Below are 24,454 nucleotides of genomic sequence, written 5' to 3' on the forward strand. Positions count from 1 at the left end.
GACATAAACAGCTGCCATCTCCTAATTTTCTTAAGAGAGAGGTTCACAGGTTGCACTTTAACCACTGCTAAACCACTGATTTATTATATAACCTATTTTACATCATTGCTAATACTGAAACATTGAAATCACATTTAAATGTGGGATTTAAATATGCTAATTTAGAAAAATAAGGTTTTATTCACAAAAGTCATCTACTCAAAGTCTAAAAATTTGTGAGAGAAGCATATGGTTAATACATTCTTGGAAAAAATGTTATTGCTTGCATGGGCATTGTGATGTATTTAAATCCTCTCAGCAGATTGTCATTTAAGCAGCCTTAGTGATTACTGAATTGCTGATACAATGATATCATATAGTTTTGCAGTACATATGACTTAGATGGAGACAGCAATCACACTCAAGTAAATATTGAGCTGAGATCAAACTCTTTTCATAATAAATACATAATAGTGGGGAGTATGATTGTTGTTTTTACAATCATGCACCAAAATCATGCAAGTTAAATTACAAATACTTACAACGAAATGTCTCATCTCAATAAACTGAATAATAAAGAAGTGGGAGGCACATATGTAGAGTTCTGTGGCATATTATATTATGCATGACTGACTATTCCTAACCTCTTCTTAATTCACAATGCATAAAGTTATCGAGTAGTTTAAAAGATTGTAGGACCAGTGTGACAGGCATAGTGGGTAGAACAGTTGGCTGAGCTCCTTTGGGAATTATTCCTGAACACAGAGCCAGGACTAAGTCTTGAGCACCACTGAGTGTGACCCCCAAACAAAAACAAAACCAATATTATAGAAGAAATGTCTTGTGTAAGTTACTCATTCCAGTGCATTTTATGTAACAGAATTTGGCTTGTCCTGATTATGGCTGATAGTCACATGTCATCACAGAAACCATGAAGAGAGGAGATCTCCTGTGAGCTAGCTACGATAGAAAATCAGACTCTCTTTATAATGAATAGCTGATTAAATAGTTAAGACCAGAAAACCTGTCTACATATGTGGTGATTTATAATGATAAAGCAAATCAGATTGGCATCTTTAACTTCTGTCCAGCATTGCAAATCATAAAGAATGAGAGACTCTCTGGCTTGTGTATGTTGTAAGGCCACCTCTATAAGTCCCCAAACTCCACCCCCCCAGCCACCTAAAGGGGATTTAGTGGACATTTATTGAGTCCAATTTCTGTTCTGTTCCCTGACTCCAGACACATCAACCATTGACAGTGTAGGTTAAGGACAGTGTGTGTGTGTGTGTGTGTGTGTGTGTGTGTGTGTGTGTGTGTGTGTATATATATATTTACTTTTTGGCAATTTATACCTGGCAATACTTAGGAGTTACTCCTGGCTCATGCACTCAGGAATTACTTCCGGTGATGCTCAGGGGACCATATGGGATACTGGGAATTGAACTCCAGGTAGGCTGCATGCAAGGCAAACACCCTACCCGCTGGGCTATCACTCCAGCCCAAGTTAGCAAATGTATTAAGAGTTAAAAGGTACATTAAGAACAAAGACTGAGATACTGTGGCCTTAAGATCAGCAGCACTTTTAACATGTAGTATTGAAGTCAGGGTATTTATTTTATTTTGGCTTGAGTACACATTTTCAAACCCCTTGTCTAAATTTCTCTAGGTACTCAAGTTATGTTAATCTCCAATTCTGTTATTGTCTAATCACACAGTTGCAGCCCTCTTTGCTTAAACTAAACAAAACTTATTTTACCCAGGAGACTGTACCAGCCTTGGGAATATTACTACGGGAAGACTTCCCACACGAACAGTCTATAGCATATCATCTGGCTTTCCTCAAACTGCGTACGTGGAACTAAAATTCCATTTTCTGCCAGTATTGTTGTGAGGGAGTAAGTACTACTCATGCAGTCTCCATGGGGTCTTTTCTACATGTCCTGGGAAATTATTCTGGGAGAGACATGAAAGAAGAGTGCTTAACTCAGCAATCCCAGACACAAAGCAGATTGTCCTACGAACAGGAGCACCTAGAGAGCTGCCTGGCTTCGCAGGCATGAGTAGAGAGACAGATTTTGGGGCAGAGGGCCATCAGGGAGGTCTAGGTGAACCCTAGAAAAGGATTGAGGGGGTTTTCTGCTGTATTTCAGGGTTATAGGGCATAAAAAGGAACAAAACATGGAGGGACTGGTGTGACTACATAGAGACACCAGGGTTTCCGAGCCTCATGAGAACAGCCTGTTTTGTGGGCATTTTTTGAGGTTACAGTAGGTGGGGCACGTGTCTTGCTCACAGCAGACCTACACTTGATCCCTGTCATCCCATCTGATTCCCCAAGCACTCCCAGGAGTCATTCTGAGTGCAGAGCCAAGAGCACTCCCTAATGCTGGGTATGTCCCCCTCTTCCCACAAGTTTTCAGAATTGAAAAACCAATCATCTTTGCTACTTATTATCTTTTAAATCCTCTCCTTTCCCAGAGAAAAAAATAAGACTTTCTCAAAAATTACTCAATTTAGTTCTATAACACACAATCCTAAATTCTTAACAAGCACTTAGAGATAGAAAACAGGATTTCTGTTAGCAGCCATTCTGCTGAGGCTACCAGACACCATCCATATGCCTTGGTGCTTTTGTTGTTCTCTCAAAGGAAAGAATAACTTGCCTTTCAGTTTTTCATTCCTCTATTCTCTTTCCCCCTTTTTTCTTTTTTCTTTAGCCATATCCAGCTGTTGGGGCTCACTTTTGGCTCTGACCTTAAGGATCTTCCCTGACTACGTTCTGGACCATATGGCATACTGGAAATTGAATTCAGTTTTGCCATGTGCAAAGCAAATGTCTTCCCTGCCGGACATCACTCTAGCTCTCATTCCTTTACCCCTTCTACCTTGCCTCATTTCACAAATTGTTGACTGTAGAATGAGGATGGCCTTTATAGCTTATAAAACACGAGCACATCTCCTCATTGTGTTGGAGGTTGGTCGTTGCAATTACTATCACCTTTAGGTTGTGCAGAGAACAATGGAAGTTCATAAAGATGGAGAGATTGACACTTCGAATAACCTCTAGCCAAAAACATAGACTTATAAAGTATTTTTATTTTCCCCACAAATCTGTGCCTGTCTTACTATGTTAGTACATGTCTTCAAGGGCAGAAGCCTCTGAGGATGAGTTTCCAGGCCCTAAGCACTACCAGGAGGGAGTGTCTTGAGGTTCCCCAAGGAGGAGGATAGCCACTGTCCTTGCCCAGGAATCACAGGGCCCTGGTAGAACACTCTGTGGAAAACTATTGTAGTTCCTGGGTCAAAGGGTCCAGTTTAGAAGTGATTGTAGGCTCTAGGCCCCAGACTCTTTTGCGTGATGGGATTCGTGTTCATTGATAAGACAGGCTAGACCAAATGGAGGAAAAAAGGACACTGACTCTCCCTCTGTTCCTGATTTATCTTTGAGAAACAGGTTTTGTATGGAAAATGTCATTCCTGTATAGACATCTACCCCACTATAGTTATTTTCAAAATGTTGTGTATTAAAATATATAGAATAAAAATTGTCTTCACAGACCAAGAACAGGAAAATCCTTCATCAGTTCTAAAATCATTTTAAGTGGTTTTATAAAAATTGCAGGATGGTCAAGGTATTTTTCCTAAAATCTTCAATTAAGCAGCTTTAAACATTTTCAGAGAAATAGCCCCTGAGAAAAATATAATAGAGACTGAGCACATTCATGAATTTATCTGATTCCTAACAAGCCCAACTTGTGAGGAATAAAGCATTTTATATGTTGGAAATGTAATTATAAATTGTTCAAATACCCACTTGATCTCACTACAATATGTTTTTATTGCTCTCTTTGTATGCTCACTTAAGATTTTTCTCTGAAATGTACTCATGGCACAGACAGCTGTACAATAAAAGTAAGATATTGTTAAAAAAAACACTTTCAGAAATCACATTGAAACCACTTATCCTGGTGTAGGCTTTCTAGATGTTTTATGTTCTTTCCACAGAACCAGTCAGAAGCAAAAGAATAAGGCCACCAAACAAAATGTTCTGTCACATTCTCAAACTGCCAGAGATGAGCATTTCCCTTTCTCTCTGGGTACCAACTGCGCTCAGATAGAAGTGCGTTAGGCTGAAATGTTAGCAGTTCTGAGAGAGGCAACTGTTGCCTTTGTTCTTCTCCCCTGCTGTCTTATTCACAATTGCCTGCAACTGTGGTTCAATAAAGATTGTTGGATTAATAGGAGGATCAGAGCCCTTGACCTAGAGCAAAGTATGGTTAACTTTCAGAAAGAGGCTACTAGGATCCAAAAGCTTTGGAGACTCATGTTCTATTTCTGAATACCTAGGCTGCTCCCTAGATACCCTAGAGAAGAAATACAAGCAAACTTAAAATGTATATTTGTTGGAACACAGAGGCTTCTGGCAGAAATGCTTTTGCACTGTGAATTAGGCTACGGCCCCTGCCACCCCGGGTAGGAAAGGGCGTTGTCCCTTCCACATTTTCCCCTCAGTGGCACCATCTTTCAGAGCCTGTTGACAGAGGGGTATGAGTCTGCAGTGACAAGACACACCAGGCCTTACAGGATATGGGGGCGGAACTGGCCCTTCCTTCTGCCCTGACGAGACCCCGAGTTGCTGCCCACAAATGACTCTACCAAATCCTGGAATGGCCATGATCCCAGAGACACACAAACTAATCTCATAATCCATTGGCTTCTGGCAGAAATCCCTCCAGATTTAATTACTAAAATATCAGAAATACAAAATTACGTGGCCACGTGTCATCATATGCTCTTCATTATCAGCAATAGAAAACAAATTATCTAATGATGCCTTTTCAGAGGGCTGGAGCGATAACAGAGCAGGTAGGGCATTTACCTTGCACACGGCCAACCTGGGTTCGATTCTTCCACCCCTCTCGGAGAGCCCGGCAAGCTACCGAGAGTATTTCGCCCACACATCAAAGCCTGGCAAGCTACCCGTGATGTATTTGTTATGCCCAAAACAGTAACAACAATTCTCACAATTTGTTGTGAGACATTACTGGTGCCTGCTTGAGCAAATCGATGAACAACAGGAGGACAGTGCTACAGTGCCTTTTCAGCAGGTTTGATTGGAAGGGGAAAATTCCAAATAATAATGGTGGGTCTTTTGTCGAAAAATTGAATGTAATCAAAGTAGAGAGAGAGAGAGTAAAGTGGAAATCATCTGCCACACAGGCATGGAGGGGTGGGATGGGGGGTATACTGGGGTTCTTGGTGATGGAACATGTGCACTACTGAAGGGATGGGTGTTTGATCATTGTATGACCGAGACTTAAGCCTGAAAGCTTTGTAACTGTTCTCACAGTGATTCAATAATAATAATTTTAAAAAGTCTACTTGTGGTAAATCTCAATCCTACGTTGTGGTTTGTCCAGTGGTTCAAAAGTTATTGGTGTTCATCCAACAATCCTTTACAGCTCATCTGCATACGCCTGTGTTAGACTTCAATCATGACTTTTCAACACTTGCCTTTTAAACATTTTTACAACTTGAGATAAATCCCTTCCTTTACTAATTTATAGATAACATTGTACATGAAGTAGATGAAGTGCATGATATTAATATCCTAGTTACATTTCTAAAATATTTCTAAGTTTTGTGATAGAACTTGAGAATATCTATTATAATAAATTAGGGGATTTTCTCCTAAAACTTTCTTTAATGTCTCTAAAATAATCTAGAAGGGAAATGATTAAAAGGAACGTTGCTTTATAAGTAGTGCGACATCAATAAGCTCTTCCTTGCATTGAGTCAGATTTAGGTGACCAAAGTCATGTCATGATGTTTGAAATGAGCTGATAATAAGACCTGACCTTCATTTCCAGCATGGAATATCATCAAACCTCTTTGATGAATAATTAGATACTATTTTTTTCTCTTCTCCTTTCTTGGATTCATTTCTTAGTTGCCTCTAAAGTGAGTACAAAATATTTTAGTGAATATAGATTCCACTAATTTAAGCAAATAAAATTTTATCCACAGTGATAAAGTACTATAAGATGTTGATTTGGCCATATTGCAAACCACAATGCCCGAAAGTAGAGAGAGAGAGTATAGGGGAAATTGTTTGCCATAGAGGCAGGAAGGGTTGGAAAGGGACATTGGTAGTGAAGAATGTGCACTGGTGGAGGGATAGGTGTTCGATCATTGTATAACTAAAACTCAAACATGAAAGTTTTGTAATTGTATCTCACGCTGATTGAATTAAAAAAAGATGTTGATTTGGATTGTTGCATAAAGAGTTACTCCTTAATATCAATAAGAGAATAATTAATAGTATATAGAACTTTCAGGTAGAAATAGGAACCTGCTTTGTCAAATTCCTTCACTTAAGGGCAATCTGCACATGCAGATCTGCATCCTGGCCAGAGATATATGGTACAGGGGTTAAGGTGCTAGTCTTGCATGCAGTCAACGCTGAATCCTTACCCACCACTACATATGGTTTTCAGGTAATGCCAGTAGTGACCCCTGAACACACAGACAATAACCCCTAAATTACATGTGACCCCCCAAACAAACATCTTTGCTTCGATGACTGGGAACTTGCAAAGATGAACAGAAAAAAAGGACAGATTAATTAGAGAAAATGTATATTTATGTATAGGTTTCTTTCTGAAGCTCTTCATCCCCAGATGTTTCATAGTAATATCACAGTTATACCAACCTGGGGCTCTGTGGAATATTAAGGAAAGGAGCTCTTCCCTAGGTGTCTTTTACACTGGAGCCTGTTTTCTATCCCCTTCAGTCAGCATCTCTACTTCATTTTGCACATACCAGAACACTGCCGTGGAGACACTCAGTAGCCTGGCACAGATGAACAGTTGGTTCCTCACAAATGGATTCTTATTCCTAGACATCTGAACTAAGAGCCATTATTTTTTTTTACTTTTGGTGAGGCATTTATTTCATTGAGTGTTTTCACTATATCCCATCACTGTCTTCAGATCCTGAAGGTTTCATCAGATAAGTTGGCTGTAAATCTTTTTTTTTAAAATTATTTTTAGTGAAACACCATGAGGTACAGTTGTAGATTTACAATTTTTTGTGCTTGGGTTTCGATTATACAATGATCAAATACCCATCCCTCCACCAGTGCCCATTTTCCACCACCATGGATAATATCCCTCCCACCCCCATCCCTCCCATCTTACCCTGCCTCTGTGGCAGGGCAATCCCCTGTGTTCTCTCTCTCCTTTGGGGTGTTGTGGTGTGCAAAAGAGGCTCTGAGTGGCAAACATGTTCAGTCCATAGTCTACTTTCAACATGCATCTCCCCTCCTGGGAGGATCCTCCAAACACCCTTCATTTGGTCTAAGAGCCATTATTAACCATCCTTAAACAATTGAGCGAAGATCACTCAGGAAAACAGTTTCTAGTTTTTTGAGGAAGGCCCATATTGTTTTCCAAAATGGTTGGACCAGTTGGCATTCCCACCCACTATGAAGGAATGTACTTTTCTCCTGACATCTATGCCAGCAATAATTGCTCTTGCTCTTTTTGATGTGTGCCAGTTTTTGTGGTGTGAGATGACATCTCATTGTTGCTTTGATTTGCATCTCCCCGAATAGTAGAGATGTAGAGCATTTTTTCATGTGTCTTCTGGCCATTTGTATTTCTTCTTTCAGGAAGTTTCTGTTCATTTCTTCTTACCATTGTTTGAGAGCATTGTATGTTTTGTTCTTGTAAAGTTCTACCAGTGCCTTTGATATTGATATTAACAACCCATATCAGATGAGTATTGGATAAATAATTTTTCTCAGTCTGTGGGCTGTCTTTATATCTTTATAACCAGCTATTTGTATCAATTGCTTAGAAGATAAGTGAGTTTGTCCTCCTAGTGCAAATAAACATGAGGAAGTATTGACTCTGATTTTCTAATTTCATTACTACTAAATGAAGTACTATTTTGTGAACACCTTTATGTTTCTGCATATTAAAACTGTGAGATGAGACAAGAGATTTTGGAGTTAAAGTACGTCAAAATAACCCTAAATTTGTTTTGAATATACGTTCCATAAAGTTCATAGAACTTAGATACTTTATAATTTTTCATAAATTTCAAAAGAGACATCATACTGAAGGATTCATTCTTTTTTGTTTATTTTTCAGAGCATAATGTAACAGGTCATTGAATGGGGCAAATTTTCTTACATTTTGTGTAATTAATTCTAAAAACTTTTAGCTCTAATTCTAATATGTTGCAACTTCAAGATGCATTGATGATCTGGGAAAATCAGTTAAGTAGTTGATGAAGAATCAGTGATGTCAAATTTCAAAAGAAAAATGAGGCTTTAAAGGAAGAATCTTGGGCCCATTTTCTAAAATACTTTGAGTAGAATGATCTTGCTCAAATATTTTGGGAATTAAAAACATACAGCAAGGTAGCAACAAAGGTGCAAATTTAATGGAGAACTGATTCTCACAATTGAGTTGGGGGGAGGGTTTGATGGGGAGGAGTGTTGGGGTTCTTAGGATGGGGGTACGGTTATAATGGATGTGGTATTTGAATTATGCACACAAGAAGCCATTATTAATAGTATTGTAAACCACAGAATCAATAAATAAAAAAAGCTAAATAAAATAAGATGTTGGGAACAGGAATAACTGGTTGATATTCTGGCTACTGCAAAACAACCTTTACACTATAGCAGATTCTCTAGTGGAAGGAAAAATGGAAAGGGAGCTGGTTGAAATGTTTGTATACAAAGAAGACTGCTGTTGTTTATAGACAGTTGTGACTTTCTGCCCATCTTAAAAACAAGTCATTGTTTTACTGGTGTAATGTGGTGGTAATGTTTACTAGAATGGAGAAGAGTGGATATTTGGGGGGTGTTAATTTGCTAATAGGTAGCTATAAAACAAATCACTGTCACTGTCCTATAAAACGAATATATCTTTAAATTGATCTCTAATTTTTACATAAAAGCACAGGCAAAAGCACAGACCAAACAATTCAGTAAACACTACTAAAGAAATATTTTCCAGGGTGAGTGGGGTGGAGAGTCTAGAAAATTCATTCTGTGTGTGTTGGTGTTTTTCCTGTGTTTGTATGTCTTCTCATTTTTATATGGAATCACTGTCCTCCCGTTGTTCATCAATTTGCTTGAGCGGGCCCAGTAACGTCTCCACTGGAGACTTTGTTGTTACTGTGTCTGGCATATTGAATACGTCATGGGTAGTTTGCCAGGCCCTGCCATGCGGGCGAGATACTCTCGGTAGCTTGCCGGGCTCTCCGAGAGGGGCGGAGGAATCGAACTTGGGTCAGCCATGTTGGCTGCGTGCAAGGCAAACGCCCTACCGCTGTGCTATTGCTTTTATATGTAATGATGAAATTTAAGTCAATTAAACCTTTGTTGATTAAATCAGTAAAAACTTATGTATCTATAAATAAAGTATATATATTGTCCTTTTTATTTGCTTTCCCCCTAGTTGTTTCTAATTTTAAAAATTATGAGACAGAAGCCATGTATTTTCTATAAAAACTCAGTATCATTTTGGACCTCTCTAGCATGGAGTCAGATTACTATAATTAAGTAAACACACCTCTGTGTTTTGAGGCAGGTGATGTTGGTGTTTCTGCAAAGTGTCCCCTAAATACTGGTGATATGAGACCATCTGAATATCAGAGGGAAACATTACGTTTCATGACCAGAGACATAGGATCTAATCCTGACTCTGTTGAATAATATCTCTTCTACCTTCAAGGAGTCTTTCTACTTTTATTTTGGCTTTATATTTTTAAGTTATGGATTTTGAAATAGAAAATTACTCAGATTTCTTCTAGCTCTCAAATTCTCTGATGTAAAATTCTTACCATAGAGCCGCCAATGTGCTAAATGCCTAAGATGGAGAAGTTCCTTGTGAGTACTTTATATATCCTGGATATCTAACCCTAATCTGATGTGTCATGCAATTTGCCACAACATGGAACTGGGGGGGGGGGGGGCGGGGGGGCTGAGCCGGCCGCATCACTGCGGGCTGCGAGGGCGCGGGGAGCCGGCGTGTCGGCCTGCGCGCGACCCGGAACCCCTGCGCCCCGAGGAGCTGGGCCTGACTCTCCGCTGCGCCGTCCCGCCCCAGGGTTCCCTTTCCCTTCTGGCCCCGGAGATCCTCCTCCGCGGAGCCCGCGGCTGCTCGGAAGCCCAGTTTCCAGTGTCCGGAGAGTAACCGGAAGTGCCAGCCCAGGCCGCGGGGCGGCGCCGGTGGCTGCTGGAACGTTTTTTCCTTGAGAAGTCAAATTCTCAGGGCCAGGAACTGAAGACTGCTTTTTGCTGGAGGTAAAGGCCCTCCCATTGATCGTAGATTTGCTCGAGCGGGCCCAGTAACGTCTCCATTGGAGACTTTGTTGTTACTGTGTCTGGCATATCGAATACTCTCGGTAGCTTGCCGGGCTCTCCGAGAGGGGCGGAGGAATCGAACTCGGGTCGGCCATGTTGGCCGCTTGTAAGGCGAACGCCCTACCCGCTGTGCTATAGCTCCAGACTGCTTTTTATCCATCTTAAGTTCTGGGGCTGGCAGGAATTAGTGTATATGATGCTGGAAACCTCTGGAGACAAATTTCTCATGACTGGAAGGTCTCTTCAAGTCTTTATCAAGAAAATGACTTTGACGAGAACGATGGGTCAGGGAGACCAGTGGGAAACTCCCTAGGAGCGAGACCTAGAAAATGTACGCTTCCAAAGAAAGGTATAATTGGAGAACTCAAAGAAAGAAAATCCATCATGTTTGCCCTCAGAAGGGTAAAAAGATTTTTATTCAGGTACATGAGATTACTCGGATAGATGATCGGATATACCAGTGCCTTGAACGTGAGCAAAACTTCTGTGAAAACTTAGCTCTTATTATGTGCGAATGAACCCACTCTGGGGAGAAACCTGATCGCCGTGACATGTGTGAGAAAACCTTCCCCCAGGGCTCAAATCTCGTGTCGCATCAGAGGCTCCAGGGCTACGAGAAACCCTACAAATGCAGCAAATGCGAGAAGAGCTTCTGGCACCACTTGGCCCTGTCGGGGCACCAGAGGACACACGCGGGGAAAAAATACTACACGTGTGACGTCTGCGGCAAGAACTTCGGCCAGAGCTCGGACCTGCTGGTCCACCAGCGGAGCCACTCGGGCGAGAAGCCGTACCTGTGCAGGGAGTGCGACAAGTGCTTCAGTCGCAGCACCAACCTCATCCGGAACCGGCTGACGCACACGGGCGAGAAGCCCTTCAAGTGTCTGGAGTGCGAGAAGGCGTTCAGCGGGAATCGGACCTGATCAGCCACCAGCGGACCCACACCGGGGAGAGGCCCTACAAGTGCACCAAGTGTGACAAGAGCTACCGGCACCGCTCGGCCTTCATCGTGCACAAGTGGGTCCACACGGGCGAGAAGCCCTACAAGTGCGGCGCGTGCGAGAAGTGAGAAGTGCTTCGGCCAGAAGTCGGACCTGATCGTGCACCAGCGGGTGCACACGGGCGAGAAGCCCTACAAGTGTCTGGAGTGCATGCGGTGCTTCACGCGCAGCGCCAACCTCATCCAGCACCAGGCCACGCACACGCACGCCTTCCGGTGCCTGGAGCACGACCCGGGTTTCGGCCGCGACCCTGACCTCATCGTCCGCCAGCGGATCCATGTGGACGAGAAGCCGCGCCAGTGGCGGCCTGCGACGGCGGCTTCCTCCTGGGCATGGACTTCGTGGCGCAGCAGAAAATGCGGACTCAGACCGGGGAGCTGCGGTGCAGGTACAGCGCCTGCGACAAAGGCTGCCACCAGGCTGCGGGGCTTGGTCCGCATCCCGCGGGCCACGCCAGTGACAAACCCTACCTCTGTCACGTGGGTGAAAAAGGCCTTGAGCTGAGCCCCCCGCATGCGGCGGACGCCTCGCAGATGTCTTGACCAGACTGAAATTTTATTATTATTATTATTTTTAAATTTTTTTTGCCTGTTTGTTTGCTTTCGGGGTCACACCTGGCCATTCACAGGGGTTACTCCTGGCGGTGCTCAGGGGACCACGTGGGATGCTGGGAATCGAACCCGGGTCAGCCGCATACAAGGCAAACGCCCTACCCACTGTGCTATCGCACCAGCCCCCTTATTGTTATTTTTTTAATGTACATGTTTAAGACTCATTAAGATGGAAAGAAAATGCTTAGGTAAATCTCAGACTTTCCTCAGACCTCAGACCTGAGTGGGGACCAGAGAATCTGCAGTTGGAGGCAGTGAGATGGTTTGCGCAGAGCTGCCTGACAGGACCCCTTACTAGTCACTCCAGTGAGAAACCGTACAGATGCCCCGAGTTTTGGTAAAGCGTTAGTTGAGTTCATACTTGAGCACCTCCAAGGGGCTCGGGATTCCGAGATGAGAACCCTTCCGAGGCAATGAGTGTGAGCTTTCTGGAGTGCATCCCCCTTTCCATTCTAAGGGAATTCATACCGAGGGCAGCTTTTCCAGTATCCTCAAGGTCATCTGGGCCTCGGGCCGGATGCACCGCCCTCTGGACTTCAGAAAACCCACAATGAGGAGAAAGCTCGGCAAGAACGAAACAAGCCATCAGAATTCTGACTTAGTCATCAGTGAAGCCAGACTCGGGGGAAATTTGTATGTTTCTCCTGAATGGGGCAAAAACAGGAGCTTGGAGCGTCTTTTGGGGTTCTTAACAAAAATGACCTGTTCTAAAGAAAGACCTTCCAAAGTGAATGACAAAATTTCTATCAGTGACCAGCTCTTGTGGTAGTACTCCGGGGAACTCAGATAAGTTCAGACTAATACCAATCTGAAAAAAGAAACACCTTGCTTGAAATGCCTACCTTAATGGGTCCCAGAGCGCTGCCTCTGCAGAGAAATCTGCTCTAGTGAGAGATCAAACTGTGAACAATGTACATAATAATAGGTTTGCGGAGAACTGTGCTCATAGGTGGTTGACCCATACGGTCCAGATGGTTTTAATAGAGTCCGGATAAAAAAATACTGAAATACCAGAAGCTTTTTCTGGGAGGAATTTTAGGGCAAGTCAGAGTAGACCTGATGGGTCACTCAGGTCAAGATGTTTTCTTTACCTGAACCAGTTAATGATTGCTTTACTTTCCATTTTTTAAATTTGGCAATCCAATAAAGGAAAGGACTATAACCTTAAAAAAAAACATGGAACTGGAAGATAATCATAAGCCAGAAGAAGAAAGACAAACACAGGATGATGTCACTTATCTGTGAAATGGACTTATCTGTGAATAGGCATCAGGGCTTTTTTATACCGATGATATGGGGGAGGGGTATAGCCAGATTTCCAAAACACAGATTCATTAAAACTGAAGACATATGCTCGCTTCGGTAGCACATATAGTAAATTTGGAACGATACAAAGAAGATTAGCATGGCCCCTGCACAAAGATGACGTGCAAAATCATAAAGCGTTCCATATTTAAAAAAAAAACCTGAAGACATGATACCTAAGCAGTAACGAGTGAAACTTTGCAATGTTCCTGTCACGCTGACAGCTGACAGGTAGGGGTAAAGTGGGGGTTGGGATGGGGAGGAATATGGGAGCACTGGTGGAGGGAAGCTGACACTGGTGGAGGGACTGCTATTGAATTAGTGTGTCCCTAAAACACAACTATCAGTAAATTTGTAAGTCATGATGCTTTAGTAAGAATATTTATACAAATAAAGAAAAAGCAAAAAATAGTCATTTTAATGTGAAAAAAAACCCTAAGATAATATAAAGAAAGAGGAGGAAAAGATGGAGAGCGTCCATATGGTTGCATTGACTTGCTTTGGAATCAGAGAATGGGTTTAGGAGATGAGCACCTTTCTAATAGCAGCTTTTGAAGGTAGACATTTTATAGCTCATTTAATGTAGCACTGAAATTTAAAATAGTCTTCAAATAGAAAAATCTTGATGAAGATTATTGATCCACCCTCTGAGAAGAGGTTGTCACTTTCCTGAGGAGAAATTGTCATTTTCCAGGTTAAACGTTAGCAAAATTCCTTTAAAACAGGACAGTTCTGCATTTTGATAAAGTGGAGCACCTGCTGTTTACTGTCAAGTGGGGTAACAATGTAAAGATGATCTTCTATCTATATTGATCATTTTTTTTTCTCCAAGGGCTTTCCAGGAAACTCAAATGCAGACAGCGTGGTGCAATACAGACTCCATTCTCCCTTTCAAGCCAGATTTCTGCGCTTCCTTCCCGTGGCCTGGAACCCTAAGGGCAGGATCGGGATGCGGATTGAAGTATACGGATGTGCATACAGTGAGTGATGGCTATACTCAAATGGCTATGTTACCATGCTAACTCCATGTTAGCAGGATATTGTTCACTGAGATCACGGTCACGGTCCTTCCGTTGTTCATCGATTTGCTCGAGCAGGCCCAGTAACGTCTCCATCCTGAAACTTGTTGTTACTGTGTTTGGCATATCGAATATGTCACGGGTAGCTTGCCAGGTTTTGCCAAGTGGACTAGATACCCTCGGTAGCTTGCCGGGCTCTCCAAGAGGGGCCGAGGAATTGAACTCGGGTCGGCCATGTTGGCTGCCTGCAAGACAAACGCCCTTACCTGCTGTGCTATCGCTCCAGCCCAGCAGGACATTACAAAAACCAAACTGAAAACCCTTGTTGATCTATGTCCTTTGATTATCATAGTTGTTTATTTATTTTAACTTGGATCACATGAAATATTCATTCACAAAGCTGTTTATGATCGGGTTTCAGTCACAAAATGTTCCAGCACCCATCCCTCCACCAGTGTACATTTTCCACCACCAATGTCTCCAGTTTCCCTCCTGTCACCCCCACCCCTGCACCCAGCCTGCCTCTATGGCAAGCATTTTCTTCTTCTTCCTCTTTCTTCTTCTTCCTTTCTTCCTCTTTACCCCCCTCATTCTCCTCCTCCCCCTTATCCTCCCCCCCTCCTCTTCCTTCCTCTTCTTCTTCCTTCTTTCCTTCTTCTTTCTTCCTCTCTTCCTCTCTTTTGGGAATTATGCTTTATAATGTAGATACTAAAAACAGTACATCATGTTTTTTTTCTTTACCCACTGCTCCATAATTGATCTTTTCAGCCTTTTAAATATCTGTGTGTGTAGAACTGGACTGAATGGATATCTTTGATAATACTGCTGTTCCTTCAGAGTTGAGTTCAGATACCTAGTCAGAAGTTTAGAGACATAGATGTCTAAAGTTTCCCAGAGTGCATGTTTATAAAATTAACAAAGTTCAAATTGACAACAGAAGTTAACTTAAAAGCTGCTTGCTATTTTCTGATACTGTAAGGACACTTGTGGGAGTGGGTGTCGCAGGCCCAGATGCCCATGTGATATGTGGACCCCACAGTGTCTACATTCTATTTGCACCCCCCCATTACATACTTTTTGTACAGCCATCTAACTTAATTTACTCTTAAACTTTAGAACATCATCTTTATATTCTACCTGCTGATTTCCACTGATAATAAAAAAAATAAAGTTAGGAAAGTCACGAACATTGGAGTATTTGAAAAAATCTATCCTCAAGTTGCTATTTTGAAGATACAAAATATACTGTTATTTCTTAAGTTAGTAGAAATCACACTATTTTTAAAGAAATATCTTTAGAAAACTGAAAAAATGTAGACTAACTTGGATCATAATAAGATTGGTTTTTTTTCCCTTTAGGTTTGGATAATAACAGGCAATACTCAAGACTTACTCCTGGCTATGTGTCAGGGATCAGGCTTGTTGAACTTTCTAGACCATATGTGGTGCCAGAGATTGAACCTGGATTTGCTGCATGCAAGGCAAATGCCTTACCTGCTGTATTATTGCTCCAGCCTCAGGGAACAACTTTTCATTTTAGGTTCAGGTCAGGTTGATCATTCACACTTCCTCATACCTTATTCTGTATCCGAGTCAAGCATTAGTTTGGCATAAGTATGTAATTATAATATCTACCGCATGTAGAATTCATAATGTGTCACATACTAACTACCACACTCCTACAGACATTTTCACTTGAATACCACACCAACCAAATGAGTTTAGTATAGTTATAATTGCACTGCTTTAGAGATCAAAGAAAACTGGACATTGGGAAAATGAAGATGTTTTCTGGCTGTCTAGAGGATACCTAGGTATTAGAATAAAGGGAAGAAGGAAGGAAGGCAGAAAGACACGAAGGGAGAGATGGAGGGATGGAGGGAGAGAAGGAGTAAAGGAACTTAACCAGAATTATACTTTCAAAGTTAAATATTTGGGTAGTGTAGTAGAAAGGAGGGAGTATACTCATCAGAAGAAATTAAGGTTTTATTATTGCAGGGACAGGCTTTGTGGGTATAGTGAGTTATTGAAAATGCTAACATTATCACTTTGGTTATCCATAGATAATGTGATTTCTGAAGGTGAGGTTAGCACAAGCAACTTCATTATAGATATGAGAGTAATTCTAAAGCTTCCCAATCCCCAAAGTTTCACTGTTTACCAAACTTTGTCTATATTTTGGTGTTTCTATTTCCATGGGCTATTAAACTGGGGAAGGTGTTGTGTTTGCATCCATATTTTTTTCCTGCTTTGCATTAGTCAGTTTTTTCCACCCTTTTGTTTCTTGGATCTCTTAAATGAGCTCAGACTTCCATAGCTAGGACACCTGATATTTAGAGATTCCCTTTGATCCCCTGAAATTAGCATCTCCTTCCATATTCTGCAAACAACTTCAGGGGTACTGACTTCAAACCTCAAAAAGCTCTTTGATGGGGATTTGCCATTAACTTGATATTACTTTGGCAGAATGAATTAGCTAGATCCTTGGTTTAGATGGCATAAGGAAGATTAAAGCTGAGTGTCTGAAACCCAGAATTTCCCATTTGCTTTGCTTTGGAGCTGTGGTGCTAGCTGTCATTCAGTAAACATGAGCTATTAGAGACAATGTTCTCTTTCTCTCTCTCTCTCTTTCTCTTTCTGTCTGTCTGTCTGTCTCTCTATGTGTGTCAGACAGATAACAAATCACCAGGGCTTCATAGTTTACTTTTTTGATGAGTATGTAATGTGTACATTTCTCTTTTATTTTTTTTTCTTTTTTTTTTCCCTTTATTGTATTTTATTTTTTTTTAAAGTTGTAGATTTACAATTTTTTGTGCTTTGGTTTCAATTATACAATGATCAGATACCCATCCCTCCACCAGTGCCCATTTTCCACCACCATGGATAGTATCCCTCCCACCCCCATCCCCCCATCCCCCCTGTCTCTGTGGCAGGGCAATCCCCTGTGTTCTCTCTCTCCTTTTGGGTGTTGTGGTCTGCAAAAGAGGCATTGAGTGGCAAACATGTTCAGTCCATAGTCTACTTTCGACATGCATCTCCCCTCCTGGGAGGATCCTCCAAACATCCTTTATTTGGTGCTCCCTTCTCTATCTGATCTGCCCTTTCCTCTAGGATACCTGGCTGGCCTCTAAGTTATGGAGTAATCCTCCTGGTGCTGATCTCAGCTATTCTTGGGTATTAATCTCATACTTTGTTACTTTATATCCCCCAGATGAATGCAATCTTTCTATGTCTATCCCTCTCTTTCTGACTCATTTCGCTTAGCATGATACTTTCCATATTGTACCACTTGTATGTAAATTTCATGACTTCATCTTTTCTAAGAGCTACATAGTACTCCATTGTGTAGATGTACCAAAGTTTCTTTAACCAGTCATCTGTTCTTGGGCACTCAGGTTTCTTCCAGTTTCTGGCTATTGTAAAGAGTGCTGCAATGAACAAACAAGTGCAGATGTCACTTCGACTATACATTTTTGCCTCTCTGGGATATATTCCCAGGAGTGGTATTGCTGGGTCAAATGGGAGCTCAATTTCTAATTTTTTGAGAATCGTCCATACTGTTTTCCAGAAGGGCTGAACCAGTGGACATTCCCACCAACAGTGAAGGAGTGTCCCTTTCTCGCCACATCCACGCCAGCATCGGTTGCTTTTGTTCTTTTGAATGTGGGCTAGTCTCTGAGGTGTGAGAACATTTCTCTTTTAAAGTAATAATGGATTTTATCTTTGTCATTTGTTTTTTCACTGAACACTTTATGTTGAGTGGCTTATCTTAACATGCAGTATCTCTTGCTTTCAATGCTTTTTCAGTTGCTTTTCTTTTCATTTGTCCATAATTACATTATTATTCCTATAAACATTCCATTTTCTTTTTTGGTGTTTTAACCACAGTCAATAATGCTCAAGGGTTACTCCTGGTTCTATACTCAGGAATTAACTCCTCATGGTTCTCAGAGGACTATATGGGATGCTGCAATTGAAGCTAGGTCAGCTGCGAACAAGGCAAATGCCCTAACTGCTATACTACTAATAACTCGAAGCTTAAACATTTTCTTGCCTTTTTGAAATGGCATATGCACTCTGTCTTTTGATGATGATGATGATGATGGTGGTGATAATGTTGATGATGATGTGTGTATATGTAGCAAGTAGAGATAAAGGATGTGTTCTTAGGGGTCTAACCAGTCTGCAGGCAAGGTCCTGGGTCTGCTGTGGGGCTCTCCTTATCTGTGTCTCATTGACTTTTCTGGGTCATGTTAGCCATCTGAGCCACTTTCCTTTTCCTCCCTTGCTGCCTCCCAGCAGTTCTATCCACCTGATGTCCACATTCCTTTTAGACCTGCTCTAGGCCTTGCCTTTCACTCAAGGCAAGTGCAAGGCATGTGCAAGGCAAGCCACATGTTGGGCAAGTGCCCTTTCCTCTGTGTTATGACTCCCAGTGTCCCAGTCATGTCAAACTAGACTTTGAAAATAGCTTTGAAAGTTATTTGAAAGAAAAGACTTTGAAAGTCAACAGGGAAGAGGAGACCAGTATGCAATTGTAATTTATTTACCTTTTCACTTAATCACTTAATCACTTAACTTCCCGTTAGTCGTCGATTTGCTCGAGCGGGCGCCAGTAACGTCTCCATTTGTCCCTGTCGCATGCTAGTGTAGCCCAATGGCATCTCTTCGCTCCGGGAACATGGAGGGCCTCAAACCGATCGTTCATGACCTTGACAAAGAAGTCTGACCATCTGGTAGGTGGGCGGCCACGCGGTCTCTTGACATCCCGTGGAATCCAATCAGTAACAGCTCTAGTCCAACGGTCGTCTTTAAATCTCATTACGTGACCAGCCCATCTGATTTTCGACACCTTGGCAAATGAGACAGCGTCCCTGATCCTTGATCGTCGACGGATGTCAGAACTCCGGATTCGTTCTCTCATTTGAGTGAAACGTGATAGTCCAAGCATAGCTCTTTCTATTCTTCTTTGGGAGACCTGAATGGCGTTCTCATCTTGTTTGCGTAGGGCCCAGGTCTCTGAGGCATATGTTAATGCAGGAAGAACAGTGGAATCAAAGAGATGTGCCCGGAGCCGGAGGTTCTTCGTCCTCTTAGCTATTTCTTCGACGTTCTTGAAGGCGTTCCAAGCCGCTCTCTTCCTCCTGCGCAGCTCGGGTGCCAGGTCATTTGTCATGTTGACCTCTCGACCTAGGTACACATAGCTGTTGCATTCGGAGATGGTCGTTCCATTGAGAGCGAATGGGGCATCAGGAACAAGGCTGTTTCTCATAAACATTGTCTTCGTAAGATTCAGCTGTAGTCCTACCTTTCCACACTCACGGTCAAAGTCGGCCAGCATTTGTGCCGCTTGGCTGATGTTTGGTGTTATTAAAACAATGTCATCAGCAAAGCGGAGGTGGTGTAGTTGCCGACCATCTATCTTCACTCCCATTCCTTCCCATTCCAGTCGTCGCATGATGTTCTCGAGGGTGGCACTGAAGAGTTTTGGTGAAATGGTATCACCCTGCTGCACCCCTCTCTTGACATCAACGATCACTTCTTTGTAGAATGGTGAGATCCTGGTAGTGAATCCGCAATACAGCTCACGGAGAATCCTGATGTATTGGGCTTGAATGCCCTGATTGGCTAGGGCTTCAATGACCGCTTCTGTCTCAACAGAATCAAAGGCCTTCTTTAAATCAATGAACGTTAAGCAGAGCGGCATCTTGAACTCCCGAGAAACCTCAATGAGTTTGGTTATCGTGTGGATATGGTCGATGGTGCTGAATCCTTTGCGGAACCCTGCTTGCTCACATAGTTGTCCTTCATCTAGTGTTCTGCCAATCCTATTCAGGATGACTCGAGTGAACAACTTGTAGATGACAGACAATAGGCAGATCGGGCGATAGTTGTCAATGTCATGGATGTCTCCCTTCTTGAACAGTAGTACGGTCCTGCTGGTTTTCCATTGAGATGGAACCTTGCATTCAGACAGGTAGCGAGTGAAGAGCCGAGCCAGTCTATTGATGAGTACTGACGGCAGGTTCTTCAGGTGTTCAGGTCTTAAATACCCCACTGGCAGACTTCCACTCTCGACACTACTTCCACTACCCAGCCGTCGCCACACTCCAGGACGCTTTCCGGACCCGCGCGGCCACAAGCGGCCGCGCGACACATCATAAGACACTAAATACCCGTCTTCTGGAATTGTCTTACCATATTTGATAGGGTTCAAATATGGTAACACCTACAAGGGTGATTAGAGGTCACCCCAAAAGCCTCTATACCTCTCGGAAAGACTGGCAAGCTACCGAGAGTATTCCGCCCGCACGGAAGAGCCTGGCAAGCTATCCGCTGTGTATTCGATATGCCAAAACCAGTAACTACAACTGGTCTCATTCACCTGAGACCTCAAAGAGAGAAGAGCAGAAGTACTGGTAGATGCGGCAGAAGCCGGGAAAAGTATTCGTAACGCCCGCCTGTCCTTCGCCAACTATAAGACCAAGATGACTGCCCTCCGACGTCCTGATGGATCCATCACATCCTCCAGAACGGCAATGGAGAAGATTATCCATGACTTCTACTCAAATCTCTTCGATAGCCATGTCCACTTGCCGACATACCAAATTCCACAGGATGGGTATGTCGTTCCCAACGTTCTCCCTTCCGAAATCCGACACGCCATTTCGTCAGTAAAGAAGCAAACAGCACCCGGCCCAGACAAGGTCAGACCTGAACACCATTTACCTTTTATATTTTAAAATATCAATGCAATGAAAATAGAGATTTTGATGAATGAACTCAAGACATGTCAATATTTATTAACCTGCTCCTAAACTGAATAAAATTAAATAACCCATATTTGTTAAGTACTTGAAGAAGCTTGAGAAAAGGGTACGGATAGAACTTCCTTCTTGTCTGTAGCTCTTCCACTCTGAATGGATTTAGAAACTGTTAATAGAACTAGAAAGACATGATGTATAGTAGAAGGAAACTTAATAAAGAAGGAAAACCCCAGACATTCTTCAGACTTAAAATTCTGTAGTCATAAAGAGAATAGTGTGGTCCCATGTGTGCTCCCATTTCAATTATTAAAGAGTAGAAAATTGATTGTACTGGCAAAATGAATGACACAGTAGTTGACGGCCAGGCACCTGGGTTCCTATGTCAGGGAGGGCAAGTGTCCATTCTCTGCAGGCTGCTCAATTTGGTATTGGGTTTCTCACTCTCAATTTATATCAAAGTATAAAGAGAAGATAGATTTTTATCTAATAAAAATGCTTCTCTCATCTCCAACCATATAATCTTATAGTGTATTTATAGTAGGAATGGAAATTAACAATTTTGAAATATAATTAACTCTAAAATAATATGAAAATTATCCCACTCCTATTTTAATATATAGTAGATATTGTTCAGTGCAGTTTTATCTAACATCTAGTAAATTCATTATGCAATTACTCCCTGACTTATTCTTAATCACCTGCCTGGTGCGTGGGGCTCCCCTACAGTTGCACCTGGTATTTCCCAGGGGACCATGTGGTGCCCTGAAATAAACTGGGGTTGGCCTCATGCAAGGCGCATGTCTTCACCCTGTATAATTACTTTCCCAGTGATGGTATTTTTTAAAAAGGAAAAACAAGCAAACAAGTTCATAAATTAGCACCACTAAGTATTTCACTGAAACTAAATACTGAAAGACATAGTACACACCCTGTATAATGTAGGTGAACAAGCAAAATCAGATTGTACTATAAGTCACATATACTGATAGCTTCAATTCATCAAAAATTTTGTTTTAAAATACTATAATTTACTGAGGCCCAAACAATAGCACAGCAGGTAGGGTGCTTACCTTGCATGAGGCTGACCCAGGTTCAATTCCTGGTATGCATATGATCCCCCAACCCTTCCAGATGTGATCCTTGAGTTCAGAGCCAGGAGTAAACCTTGAGTACTGCTAGTTGTGACCCAAAATAAAACCTCTACCACCTTTTATTCTCGCTTTGCTACACTCCAAGTCCTCCTCCTCCCCAGAGATTTTAAGGGCCAAGAAATTTGTTCATGGCATATTTTTTTGCCAATAGCCAGAAACTGGAAGAAACCTGAATGCCCAAGAACAGATGACTGGTTAAAGAAACTTTGGTAGATCTACACAATGGAGTACTATGTAGCTGTTAGAAAAGATGAAGTCATGAAATTTACATACCAGTGGTACAATATGGAAAGTATCATGCTAAGCGAAATGAGTCAGAAAGAGAGGGATAGACATAGAAAGATTGCATTCATCTGGGGGATATAAAGTAACAAAAAATGAGATTAATACCCAAGAATAGCTGAGATCAGCACCAGGAGGATTACTCCATAACTTAGAGGCCAGCCGGGTATCCTATAGGAAAGGGCAATTCAGATAGAGAAGGGAGCACCAAATAAAGTGTGTTTGGAGGATCCTCCCAGGAGGGGAGATGCATGTCGAAAGTAGACTATGGACTGAACATGTTTGCCACTCAATGCCTCTTTTGCAGACCACAACACCCAAAAGGAGAGAGAGAACACAGGGGATTGCCCTGCCACAGAGGCAGGGAGGGATGGGGGGATGGGGGTGGGGGGATATTATCCATGGTGGTGGAAAATGAGCACTGGTGGAGGGATGGGTATCTGATCATTGTATAATTGAAACCCAAGCACAAAAAACTGTAAATCTACAACTGTACCTCATGGTGTTTCACTAATAAAAAAAAAAAAGAAATTTGTTCATGGCATATTTTTTTTATTTTCTTCTACTTGTTGTCTTTAGAGTTAGTGGATATTAAAATATTCAACTTTATATCTTTCTTCAGTTTTCTCTTTTTCTTTTTAAGGGACTCAATTGCAAATACCATATATCAGATGAAATATGTATACATACAAATGTATATATATATGTATTTATGTATTTTACTCCTTGACTTTGTTTATTTCACAATTCTTCACAGCCCTGTTTCTGTTCTTGTATTATTATTTTTCCTCTGGTTACAGTTTAATATATTGCTATTAATTTTCAAGTTCATTGATCTCCTCTGGCATTCTTTCCATTTTGTATTTTTCTTCAAGGATATTGTAGCGTTTTTTTGGCATCTTGAGTCTGCTTAACTTTTGGAAATATAAAAAGGTTATAGAGTTCATCATCATCGTCTTTTTTTTTCTAACATGCATCAGTTCTATGTGAGTTTTTACTGATTTTTTTTTGTCATCACTGTGGGTCATTCTTTTCAGTTTCCATGTATGCTTGTAAATATTGGTTAAAGATAAGACTTTTACTTTTGTTTTGTTTAATGTTTTTGCATTGTAATATTTTTGAACTTCATTCAAATATATATTTGGATGGTGTCTTAAAATGTTAAGAATTTGATCCTCATGTCTTGAGGAACCAGTTGGGATGAGAGGTGTGTGCAGAAAGTAGATAAAGGACAAAACATGATAACCTCTCAGTGTCTGTATTGCAAACCATAATGCCCCAAAGTAGAGAGAGATTATGGGGAATATTGTCTGCCATGGAGGCAGGGGAAGGGTGGGAAAGGGGGAGCATACCAGGGATATTGGTGGCGGGGAATGTGTGCTGGTGGAGGGATGGGTGTTTGATCATTGTGTGATTGTAACCAAACATGAAAGCTTTTAACTATCTCACGGTGATTCAACAAAATTTAAAAAAAAAGAATTTGATCCCCTTAAGTGTTTCTTTTAAAAAGTTGTTATTCCCAGTCAGTTCAGTGTTTGGTGTAGAGTTAATTATTCCCCACTCCTCAGTAAGACCATCTTGAGCACTCCACCCAATTACATGGGTATTGAGATTTCTGGGTGAGTAATAGAACGGCTACTATTCCTTGTGTGTGTCAATCCTGTTTCCCATTCACATGTCAGTGGTTCTTTGCCCAGCCCCAAGGCATGCACTGATCCATGCTTTTCTGAAAGCTTTAGAAATGTTGCTTCTCAGTCACTTACATTCTCAGCCTCTCTCTTCTCTGTACTCTGCTGATGCATTCTAGGTGCTTTAGTCTCTCAGCAGACTCAACTCTGTCTCATCTGCACTAGGAATCTGTTGGGCTCTGCCTGATGTCTTCCTTTTTTCTCTCTGACCTGGAGCCTCTCCAAGCTTAAGCCCTGGTAACTGTAGTGCTTTGGTTTCGCTTA

The 24,454-nt window shown here is 41.8% G+C and overlaps 1 non-coding gene and 2 pseudogenes across 1 annotated transcript; all 3 read left to right on the plus strand.

Moving 5' to 3' along the window:
* Nucleotides 1–10,640: 10,640 nt before the first annotated feature.
* LOC130035265 (zinc finger protein 322-like) lies at nt 10,641–11,909 on the plus strand (annotated as a pseudogene).
* A 391-nt stretch (nt 11,910–12,300) lies between these two features.
* LOC130034952 (contactin-associated protein-like 3) overlaps nt 12,301–24,454 on the plus strand; it is a 166,673-nt pseudogene continuing 154,519 nt past the window's right edge.
* LOC130036264 (U6 spliceosomal RNA) lies at nt 13,329–13,435 on the plus strand. The gene has a single exon (XR_008794317.1). It is a non-coding gene; the product is annotated as a U6 spliceosomal RNA (small nuclear RNA).

This window comes from Sorex fumeus, unplaced genomic scaffold, assembly GCF_029834395.1.
Source record: "Sorex fumeus unplaced genomic scaffold, SorFum_2.1 ptg000063l, whole genome shotgun sequence".
Lineage (NCBI taxonomy): Eukaryota > Metazoa > Chordata > Mammalia > Eulipotyphla > Soricidae > Sorex > Sorex fumeus.